Here is a 10,816-nt window from a genome sequence, read left to right as displayed (position 1 = left end):
TTTTCCACATTATTGAATCTAGTAGACAGGTTTGCAGATCAGCCACTGCAGGAAGCTCTCATTGGCTTGGTACTGTTACTGTGTAACACAACACATGTAAAAACTTACTTGCACTATTTCTGCAATGCAGGATCCCACAACACACAGTCAGGGGTGGACTGACAACTCATGGGGCCCCCGGGCAATAGGGGATCATATGGCCCCTGTGTCCTTGCCCACACTCAAAGCACACCCAATAAAGCCTATAAAAGGTACCAGGGGCATTTCATGGGGTCCCCTACTGACCCCGGGCCCTCGGGCAGTGCCTGAGTTTCCAAATGGTCAGTCCGCCCCTGCACACAGTGCATTAACATCTGGACATTGATGTGCTGAAGGGCAGGTGTGTTGCTTGGTACCCTATATGCTGTATGCTAAATGATGCCATTCAGAATAACTATGTCGCGTTGCATATGCAATAACACACACTATAATGGGGTTATAGGTTTGAAAGGGCCCTAACACATATTGATACAATTATTTACACTAAGCTGATCTATTTTACCTGTAGATCCTAAAATAATTTTTTTTGATAATACTTTCCCTTTAAATGGTTGTAAACCTCAGACATGAAATATGAACAAAGCATATCCCTCTATAGTTTGCACTTCTCTCAATTAAGAGTACTAAGTGTAATTTTTGTCTGCTGCCTCGTTCCTCTGCTGTTAGATTGATTCTCTTCTGACAAGTTTTCCTGACACCAAGAGAAAAATGGTGACAGAGGAGGAACCTCCAGCAGATTGACAGTCTCAGCTCTGTTCCTGTGAGCCCTTAGGGGAGGGGGGTCCCTTTCCCTACAAGCAATTCTCAGCACTCTCCTCACTGAATTCTACAGTGAGTAAGTAATTGCAGATCTCCACCCCCTTTCTTCTGAACTCTCAGACAAGCTATGTAATTTCTGGACTTTGAATTTGGTAGAGAAGACTACACAGGTACAATCAGGGGTGGACTGACAACTCATGGGGCCCCCAGGCGATAGGGAATCATGGGGCCCCTGTGTCCTTGCCCAAACTCAAAAAAGCCTATGAAAAAGGTACCAGGGGCATCTCATGGGGCCCCCTACTGACCCCGGGCCCTCGGGCAGTGCCCGAGTTTCCAAATGGTCAGTCCGCCACTGGGTACAATTTATGTAGGAGGATTTGTTTCATTGCTGTGTATCACCTGAGGCCAGTCAATTCACTGTATATATTTAAGGGTTTACAACCATTTGAAAGTACAGCATGGTAGTGGCTGAGCTGTAAAGGCGTCTCCAAATTAATTTAAAATATACAGGAGCATAAAGCACTCGGCTTCTAAATCATACTCTTCAGTGTTTTAGAAAATCTTGTCTGGTGTTTTTTTTGTTTTGTTTTTGTATAAGGCAATATGTTTTTCTCTTCCCTCACACAGAGATAACTCACACTGTTATCAAACTATTCATTGAAAACATTTATTTTCTTAATGTGTACATGTCATAATTCTCTCTCTCTCCTGTAACTGCTACATCCTCAGGAAAGCATGTTCTGTAGAACAACAATAGACTTACTGGAAGCAAAGAAAGCCTAAAAAAGAAAACATATACAGTCATCACATCTATTGGTAAACTGCAATATAATAAATGTTTGCTCTAACTGGGTACTGATAACCCATGGCTAGGTTGTTAATAAGTGAATATACAGTATGGGATGATCCCACTACATGAATGACTCCTTGAATTCTGAATTTTTATTTAAAACTGAACACCAGGAATTCCCTATTGCATAGATACATTGATCAAGCTTGGCACATCACAAGTGTGTGTGTATGTGTGTATGTATGTGTGTGTGTGTGTATATATATATATATATATATACACACAAGTATACATATACTTGTGTATATAGATAGAATTTGAAAATAACAGTAGTAGTTGGCGATACTAGAGCGATAACCACAATCTTGCAGGTCCTGTATTAGAGGCTTTCCTTCCACATACTGACCACAATGAGTAGTTCACTCAGAACTGCCACCATTTATGGATGGTCTTGTCCAGGGGCGGACTGACAACTCATGGGGCCCCCGGGCAATAGGGGATCATGGGGCCCCTGTGTCCTTGTCCAAACTCAAAAAAGCCAATGAAAAAGGTACCAGGGGCATCTCATGGGGCCCCCTACTGACCCCGGGTCCTCGTGCAGTGCCCGAGTTTCCAAATGGTTAGTCCGCCCCTGGTCTTGTCTTTCTTAGTGAATACAATGTGTTCTCTGGTTGGACTAGGATGAGATTGTGGCATCACTGCCCCTCCTCTCCACCTTGGCTAATCGGAGAACACCTTGAAATCACTGAAGGAAATATGAATGGAGACAGCACCAAGTGAGCTTCTCTCTGTGATCAGCATGCAGAGGGAAAGTCGCTCAAGCAGGACCCAGAAGATCATTTAGTGCTGACTACTACAGTGGTTTTCAGCTTTCCCGGTGGCTCATAGGGTATGAAACGAAATGAAACTGGACCAATCCAATATAGATAATTCCTGTAGTTCAGTTTTAGAGTCCATTCACATTAGATACAGTAGGACCACACTGCTAGGTTATTCCAGTGAAGTCCCACCACATGAAAAGGCAAAATGCCTGGTCTCCTGTATGCCTGATTCACACCAGTGCATTGCAGTGGGGTGTGGGCACGGTGTGCTGAAAAAGAGTAGTGCATGCACTATTTTTTTTTTTTTTAGCACACCGCAGCGAAAGGCACCGCCTCTCACCACACAGTGGGAGATTGAACTTAATGAAATGTCTGCTTGTTTAAAGAAAAAAAAAAAGGGACGGGTGTGGTAACGAGCGGTGATTCCCGCTGGACCACTGAAGTGGTGGCTGATGTGAATGGACCCTTAAATTTATACTAAAAGATAAAATTGGAAGTTGAACATTTAAGTTTATATGCGGAGAAAAATCTACCTGCTTAGTGTTTCAGCTCCTCAGCCAAGTATTGGTAGACCACAAGTTCAGCCCAATCATTTTTATCAGTAGTTTGGTGATTTGAAAACCCCTGCTTGGAATTCAGGGAATCTTTTACCAAACATTACCCTCTACATGGATGTCCCATTCTAACCAAAAGCCTCAGATAATAAAAATGTATTACACTTTACAGATTCTCAAAGACGTCCACTATCAGTTAGCCATGTGAACACTGATTTTAAATGAATAAAGACCACCCAAAGCCATACATTTTTGTATTGAATTATGTTTTATTTGCTGTCCCTGTTGTAGGGTGGGAGGGGGGGGTGCTGTCACATAATTTCGAAGTAATCCTTTCTTAATTATCTTTATGGCATTTGTGCCTTTTGTGACAAATGTAATACCAAAAAGCAAGTTAAACGAGGGGTTTATTTTATAAAAAGCCAATGTCACGTACCTGGTCGGAGGCCGAAATGACGTGAGGGCCTCCCTGGCGGCTGAGTGCAGAGCACCCCTGAAGATGGAGACAGGAAGTGCTGCACCCAAAGAAGTACAGGTTGCCAGCTGCGGAGTAACCTGAAGAGCAGAATGGATGAGGCACTTTAAAGGGACTTGACTTTGCAGCGGTGTCAGCAGGGCAGAAGACACTGTAGATGAGCAGGTGGAGTCTTGACCGTGCCAGGGTACGAGCAGGACAGGGTACCAGAATCATGCATAGTAGGTCAGTCAGGAAGAAAAGCTGAAGAGTGGTCAAGATCTAGCTGAGGTCATACACAGGAAGCAGGTAGTAAGCGAAGTCCATAGAATAAGTTGGGGACAGAGCCAGGAGAGAAGCCAAGACAGGTCCAGGGGCAAGCCGAGTCAGCAACAGGAAATCCAAGACTATAGCAACACAGAAGCAAAGGGAAACGGGGCTGATGATCATCCAGCAACTTGTGAACCAGAGTGTTGACTTTAAATAGGCCACTGAGCGCCAAGAACTGTTGCGCTTTGCGTGCGCCACAGCGCACCTGTGTGCGCAATTGCACACGTACACGCATTTACACGGGTGTACGTCCGAGCACCTGCACGCAACGGCTGTGTGCATTTCTGTACACATTAATGTGGCCATGCTGAATATTGGCAGATGTGCCCATTCTTCTGCAGTTCATCCTCTGACAGCCAAAAGGTAGAACAACACTACATTTGCAGGCAAATCTTTCTCCTGACTACCTGAATATAGTACTGTGATATTCCAATCATTGTCCCTGACCCCTTCTTCAGTGTTTGTGTATTTTAATTGGTAAAATGCTGGAAGTATAATGATAAACAATACAACTACAGGTGTACCTCGGTTTACGAATGCCTCGGTTAACGTAATTTTCGGTTTACGAATGAAAATCCATTGAAAATAATGCCTCGGTTTACAAATTTTTGAAAAAAAAATTTTGCAATATGAAGTGTACAGTCATGGCCGAAATTGTTGGCACCCTTGATATTTTTCCTGAAAATCAAGTATTTCACACAAAAAAGGTATTGCATTAACACATGTTTTGCTATACACATGTTTATTCCCTTTGTATGTATTGGAACAAATATAAAACAGAGGCAGAAAAGCAAATATGACATAATGTCACACAAAACCCCAAAAATGGGCTGGACAAAAGTATTGGCACCCTTAACTTAATATTTGGTTGCACACCCTTTGGAAAACATAACTGAAATCAGTCGCTTCCTATAACCATCAATAAGCTTCTGACACCTCTCACCCGGAATTTTGGACCACTCTTCCTTTGCAAACAGCTCCAGGTCTCTCTTATTGGAAGGACACCTTTTCCCAACAGCAATTTTAAGATCTCTCCACAGGTGTTCAATGGGATTTAGATCTGGGCTCATTGCTGGCCACTTCAGAACTCTCCAGCGCTTCTTTGCCATCCATTTCTGAGTGCTTTTTGACGTATGTTTGGGGTCATTGTCCTGCTGGAAGACCCAGGATCTTGGACGCAAACCCAGCTTTCTGACACTGGGCCCTACAGTGCGACCCAAAATCCTTTGGTAATCCTCAGATTTCATGATGCCTTGCACACAGTCAAGGCACCCAGTGCCAGAGGCAGCAAAACAACCCCAAAACATCATTGAACCTCCACCATATTTTACCGTAGGTACTGTGTTTTGTTCTTTGTAGGCCTCATTCCGTTTTCGGTAAACAGTAGAATGATGTGCTTTACCGAAAAGCTCTATCTTGGTCTCATCTGTCCACAAGACGTTTTCCCAGAAGGCTTTTGGCTTACTCAAGTACATTTTGGCAAACTGTAGTCTTGCTTTTTTATGTCTCTGTGTCAGCAGTGGGGTCCTCCTGGGTCTCCTGCCATAGCGTTTCATTTCATTTAAATGTCGACGGATAGTTCGCGCTGACACTGATGCTCCCTGAGCCTGCAGGACAGCTTGAATGTCTTTGGAACATGTTTGGGGCTGCTTATCCACCATCCGGACTATTCTGCGTTGCAATCTTTCATCAATTTTCCTCATCCGTCCACGACCAGGGAGATTAGCTACAGTGCCATGGGTTGCAAACTTCTTGATAATGTTGCGCACTGTGGACAAAGGCAAATCTAGTTCTCTGGAGATGGACTTGTAACCTTGAGATTGTTGATATTTTGCCACAATTTTGGTTCTCAGGTCCTCAGACAGTTCTCGTCTCCTCTTTCTGTTGTCCATGCTTAGTGTGGCACAGACAGACACACAATGCAAAGGTTAAGTGAACGTCTCTCCTTTTTATCTGCTTTCAGGTGTGATTTCTATATTGCCCACACCTGTTACTTGCCCCAGGTGAGTTTACAGGAGCATCACATGCTTGTAACATTCTTATTTATCCGCAGTTGTGAAAGGGTGCCAATACTTTTGTCCAGCCCATTTTTGGAGGTTTGTGTGACATTATGTCGAATTTGCTTTCTTTCCTCCCTTTTTTTGTTTTGTCCCAATACACACAAAGGGAATAAACATGTGTATAGCAAAACATGTGTTAATGCAATACGTTTCGTGAGAAATACATGATTTCCTGGAGAAATATCAAGGGTGCCAACAATTTCGGCCATGACTGTATGTCAGAGCCGATTTTTAAATGCAATTGCCGGATTTTTTTTCTTTCACTATAGCTCACAGAATTAGCTGTCACTTTCCCTGGAGCTAAAGGTTACTTTGTTTCTGTTATCTCGGGAAACAAACTAAAAGGAAACATTGCTTTTAACCCAGGGAAATAAACTAAAAGGAAACTTTCTTTCTTTTAGCTTGGGGCAAAGTGACAGCTGAATCTCTGAGCTATAGTGAACAAACAAAAAAAAGCAGTAATTGCATTTGAAAACCGGCACTGACCTATAGTGACAGCGACTTTTTTTAAAACTTTTTTCTGACCTCCGGAACGGATTAATTGGTTTTCAATGCATTCCTATGGGAAACCATGTTTCGGTTTACGAATTTTTCGCAATATGAAACGTCCTGGAGAACGCATGAAATTCGTAAACCGAGGTACACCTGTATTGCTATATTGTGGGTGTAGCAGTCACCAATGAATAGAAAAACAATTCTATGTTAAGTGAGTCTCCATGTTTTACAACAGATAGGCATGCTTTTTTGGGGTAATTTACAGCTGAACTCCAGACAAGCGGCTAAATACACAGATGAAATGCATATAAGGGAGCTGTTTTACCTGCCAAAGGATTTAAATATGTTCATCCGGTCCTGCGATTCACCCAGATCTGCCACCCAGTACAACCAGGCGGATGCTATGCAGAGCAATACAAAGCAGTGTGCTGGAGCTGACGGGAGAGATCTGTGTTGTTTACATACATACCTCTCCCCCGTACAGTGATATTCAGCGATTGCCGGGTTCCAGCAGGGAATCACCGGCCAGGACCCGGTGATTGACAGTTAAGGCCACCAATGGCCCCCTACCCGGAAATGCAAAATCACGTATATATATGTGATTTTGCGCAGCTGTGCTACCCTGTAGCAGTATTTCTGCTATAGAGCGGCGGGCAAGCAGTTAAAGTAGAACTATAGGCAAAACTTTTGAAAAAAATTTTAATAGAGCAAGGGAGGGTATAACCCATCAGATTTCTTCTTTGCCATCTGTGTCCCATTGGGGACATTTCCCTTCACTTCATGTCCCTTTGCCAAAACAGGAAGTGAGAGAAAACCCCTGCAAATTAAGGGAATTCTTTGGGGATCCCCTGATCACCAGAACTAGTGTCCCCATTGGAAGATTTCCTCTCTATTACTTTTCTGAGGACAACCCAAAATTTGGGATTTTCCTCTACTTTCACTTTCAATGGTAATGGTAAACAGGACAAATAAAGTGGGTGAATCTTCTTAACAGGGGCACCAACCGCAATAAAAACTGACAGGGGTTCTAATCCATCTCCACTCTATCTAGAAAAAAAAGGTTTGCCTTTAGTTATACTTTAATTCATTTTTAATACTCAAAGCAAACGCACCCATCCATCCATGACTCCATGCTTTATTTTGCTGAGAAATCACTTTGAAAAGCACCCCCTGGCATTTCTAGCAGTGGCCATTTTGAGTAAGGGCAGATGATTAATGTAGCATTTACTTCCTGGCATCCATCTGCCTCTAACTCAGGCATGCAGGCAGGAGGGTGTGTTTAGCTGAGAAAACCCGTCCTCCCCGCCTTTAGAATTCTGGGATGTATGACATCAATTACCTAGACCTGGAAACCAGGAAGTAACTGAAGAAATGAAAACAATGTATGTAAATATAATTTACTTTCCTATCTATTTACTAATGCTAGCTGCATAACCTGCCTCTCCTCCTCGTCCAATCAGGGAACACTTTGTATTATTTGAAAAAACACAAGGTGTTCTGAATATGGTGACGCAAATGTGTTGAGCGAGCGACCACCTGTGGTCAGCATGCAGTGAGATAGCTGCTCGCCACTGGACCTGGAAGATTGCTGCAATCACTGGAGTAGCTGACTACTACAGAGATTGTCCGCTTCCACAGCGATCCATCAGGCATTAAATATACATACTTACATTGGTCCAAACTGGATCAGTGTAACTGTGCAATTAGGATCATGCCCGGAGTTTGGTTTTAATGATTTATTAAAGCTGAACTAAAGGAAAAACTGATTTTTGATAGTAAGCGTTATAACCCCTGACATTTTTTTTGCCATATGTGTCCCATTAGAGACATTTCTCTTCACTTCCTGTCCCATTGCCGACAGAGGAAGTGAGAGAAAATTCCTGGCTTGCAGCAAAATTAGTGTCCCCATTCAAAGATTTCCCCTTAGTTTCTGTTCTGGTGACAACTCAAAATTTAGGAGTTTTTTTCGCTTTCACTGATAATGGTCACAGGCATAAATAGAGAGGGGGAAATCTTCCTAACGAGGATGCAGACAACAGTAAAAAATTGACAGGTGTTCTAATCCATCTCCACTCTATCCAAAACTAAAAAAAAGGCCAGGCCCAGGCCATTTTTCAGGTTTCAGCGCTCTCACACATTGAATGTAAATTGCGCGGTCATACAACATTGTACCCAAACTAAAATTTTATCATTTTCTTCACACAACTAGAGCTTTCTTTTGGTGGTATTTAATCACCGCTGGGGTTTTTATTTTTTGCTAAATTAACAAAAAAAAGACCAAAAATTTTAAAAAAAACACATTTTTCTTTGTTTCTGTTATAAAAGTTTACAAATAAATAATTGTTCGTCATAAATTTAGGCCGAGATGTATTCTGCTACATGTCTTTGGTGAAAATAACCCAAATTAGGATGTATTTTTTAGTTTGTAGGAAAGTTATAGAGTTCACAAACTATGGTATAGATCTGAATATTGATCAATCCTGAAGTACTGACAGCCAATCTAATATCTTGAGGTCCAAGAATGTCAGAACAGTACAGATATCCCCCAAATGACCCCTTTTTGCAGAGTAGACAGTCCGACGTACTTCATAAGAGGCATGGCGAGTTTTTTGAAGTTGTATTTTTTTGTCATAATTTTTTGGAAAATGAAAAAATTAAAAATTTTTCACAATTTTTTTTTACATACTGTCACCAGTGCAGTACAGCATCATCATATAACTGGCATGGCGGTGATCAGGGACACTGACTGGTGACAGTATGAAAAAAAAAAATATATTTTTTTTTTTTATTTTTTTTTATTATATTTAATTTTTTATTACATTTTTTTTTATTTTTTTTAAGATTTTTTTTTCAGATTTTACTATGACCAAAATAGTACAATGTTACCATAGTAACACTGTACTACTTTGGGGAAGTGATCAGTATTTTTTTTTTTTTTTTTTTTTTACACAATTTGCTTATAGCAAAGAATTACTTTGCTATAAGCAAGCATTTACCTGAATGAAATCGATTCATTCAGCTTTTTTTTTTTTTTTTTGTGCTTAGCTGTGATTTGGTCACAGCTAATCACATGACATGTGCATGTGATTAGCTGTGACCATTCACAGCTAGGCACTAGTATATAATGGATGGCATCATGAATGAAGCCATCCATTGTATACAACTGTCATGTGACCTGCTGTGATTGGTCACAGCAGGTCACATGGTACCGGCAACGGGAGCCGGTACTCGGATCTGTCATCGGCCGTGTCCGAGGTGCACGGGCGGTGACAGATCGCACTGCTGCGTCGCTCTGCAACCACGCAAACCGCGCATGTGCGGGAGCACGCCAAATGGCGTGCACCCGGAATACAGGAGCACATTTGAAGCCGCCAAACGGCCATTGGCCGGGCGGCTAATGGTTAATGAAAACAGAGCTACATTAAAGCTGAACTTCCCTCTCTCAGTCAACACTGGCTATTTTTAATCTTTATGCTGCTAGAATTGGTAGATAGATAGGAAAGTATATCATATTTACTTGCGTTAAACATTTTCTTTTACATTTCCTCAGTTACTTCCTGGTTTCCACGCCTAGGCAAATGATGTCATACATCCCAGGAGTCTTCAGGAGGGGAGGAGGGGTTTTTGTAGCTAAGCACACCTTCCTGCCTGCATGCCTGAGCTAAGGGCAGATGGATTCCAGGAAGTAAATGCTACATGAATCTTCTGCCCTTACTCAAGATGGCCATGGCCAGAAATGCTAGGTGTGTTTTCCAAAGTGATTTCTCAGCAAAATAAAGCATGAAAACATGGATGGATGGGATAGTTTGCTTTGAATATTAAAAATGAATTAAACAGTATTTTTGGTTTGTGGTGCTCAGATGCAGTGAAGTTCTGCTTTAATGTGTCTTTTATATCTGCCTGGATTTGTTCCATACTTGTTCCATCCTTGTTAGCTGCATATGACTTGTAACTTGTGTGAATGTAAAGAAAAGATACATTGGATCTTTTTTATTTCTATATTGTTTCTTCTGCTACTTGTCCTTTTGCTAGCATTAGATGAGTTGTTCTGGCCCTGGAAAAAATGCAGTCAGCGTACGATTTAAAACGTCTTGCATGATATAAATGACAAAGATCTGTTATGTATTACCCCAGCCTGAAAGAATGTTCTGGCTAGAAAGGTGTTAACAACGGACCCATGGCAGTGTTCCAAAGCCCAGTGATATATGACAAAGGAAAAACCCAAATCCTAACCCTGGTATGAACCATAACAAGTCCCCGGGGAATATACTGGGTTAACCATCTCACTCCCTCTCCTCGTCAATGGGACTCTCAGAGGTAGTGAAGCCGAGGGGAGAGGTGGGGTGAAGAGGACCTCCGCCAGATGGCAGAAAAATCACTCTGTCCCTTGGCACGGCTCTTCTACACATGGTTTTCATAAGTGCAAATAGATCCCAGAAACTTCCTGGACAGCTTTTCTGCTTGAAATCAATGCTCCTGACTCCTCTTCTGTGGAATTTATTTTTTATATCATT

The 10,816-nt window shown here is 41.9% G+C and overlaps 1 long non-coding RNA gene across 2 annotated transcripts in view; it reads right to left on the bottom strand.

The window, feature by feature from the left end:
• Nucleotides 1–1,449: 1,449 nt before the first annotated feature.
• Nucleotides 1,450–10,816, bottom strand: part of LOC149471102 (uncharacterized) — a 71,399-nt gene continuing 62,032 nt past the window's right edge. The window contains exons 5-6 of one of the 2 annotated variants that reach the window (XR_016307428.1): nt 3,400–3,824; nt 1,450–1,577 (exon numbers count right to left, since the gene is read on the bottom strand). This is a non-coding gene — a long non-coding RNA (uncharacterized LOC149471102). The remainder of the gene's footprint in view (nt 1,578–3,399; nt 3,825–10,816) is intronic. The other variant, XR_016307429.1, reaches the window with a different exon arrangement.

The sequence above is a fragment of the Staurois parvus genome, unplaced genomic scaffold, assembly GCF_062004578.1.
Source record: "Staurois parvus isolate SC_StPar_1 unplaced genomic scaffold, SC_StPar_1.0 ptg000029l, whole genome shotgun sequence".
Lineage (NCBI taxonomy): Eukaryota > Metazoa > Chordata > Amphibia > Anura > Ranidae > Staurois > Staurois parvus.
The sequence above is the reverse complement of the archived record's forward strand: the minus strand, read 5'-3'. Positions and strand labels throughout refer to the sequence as shown.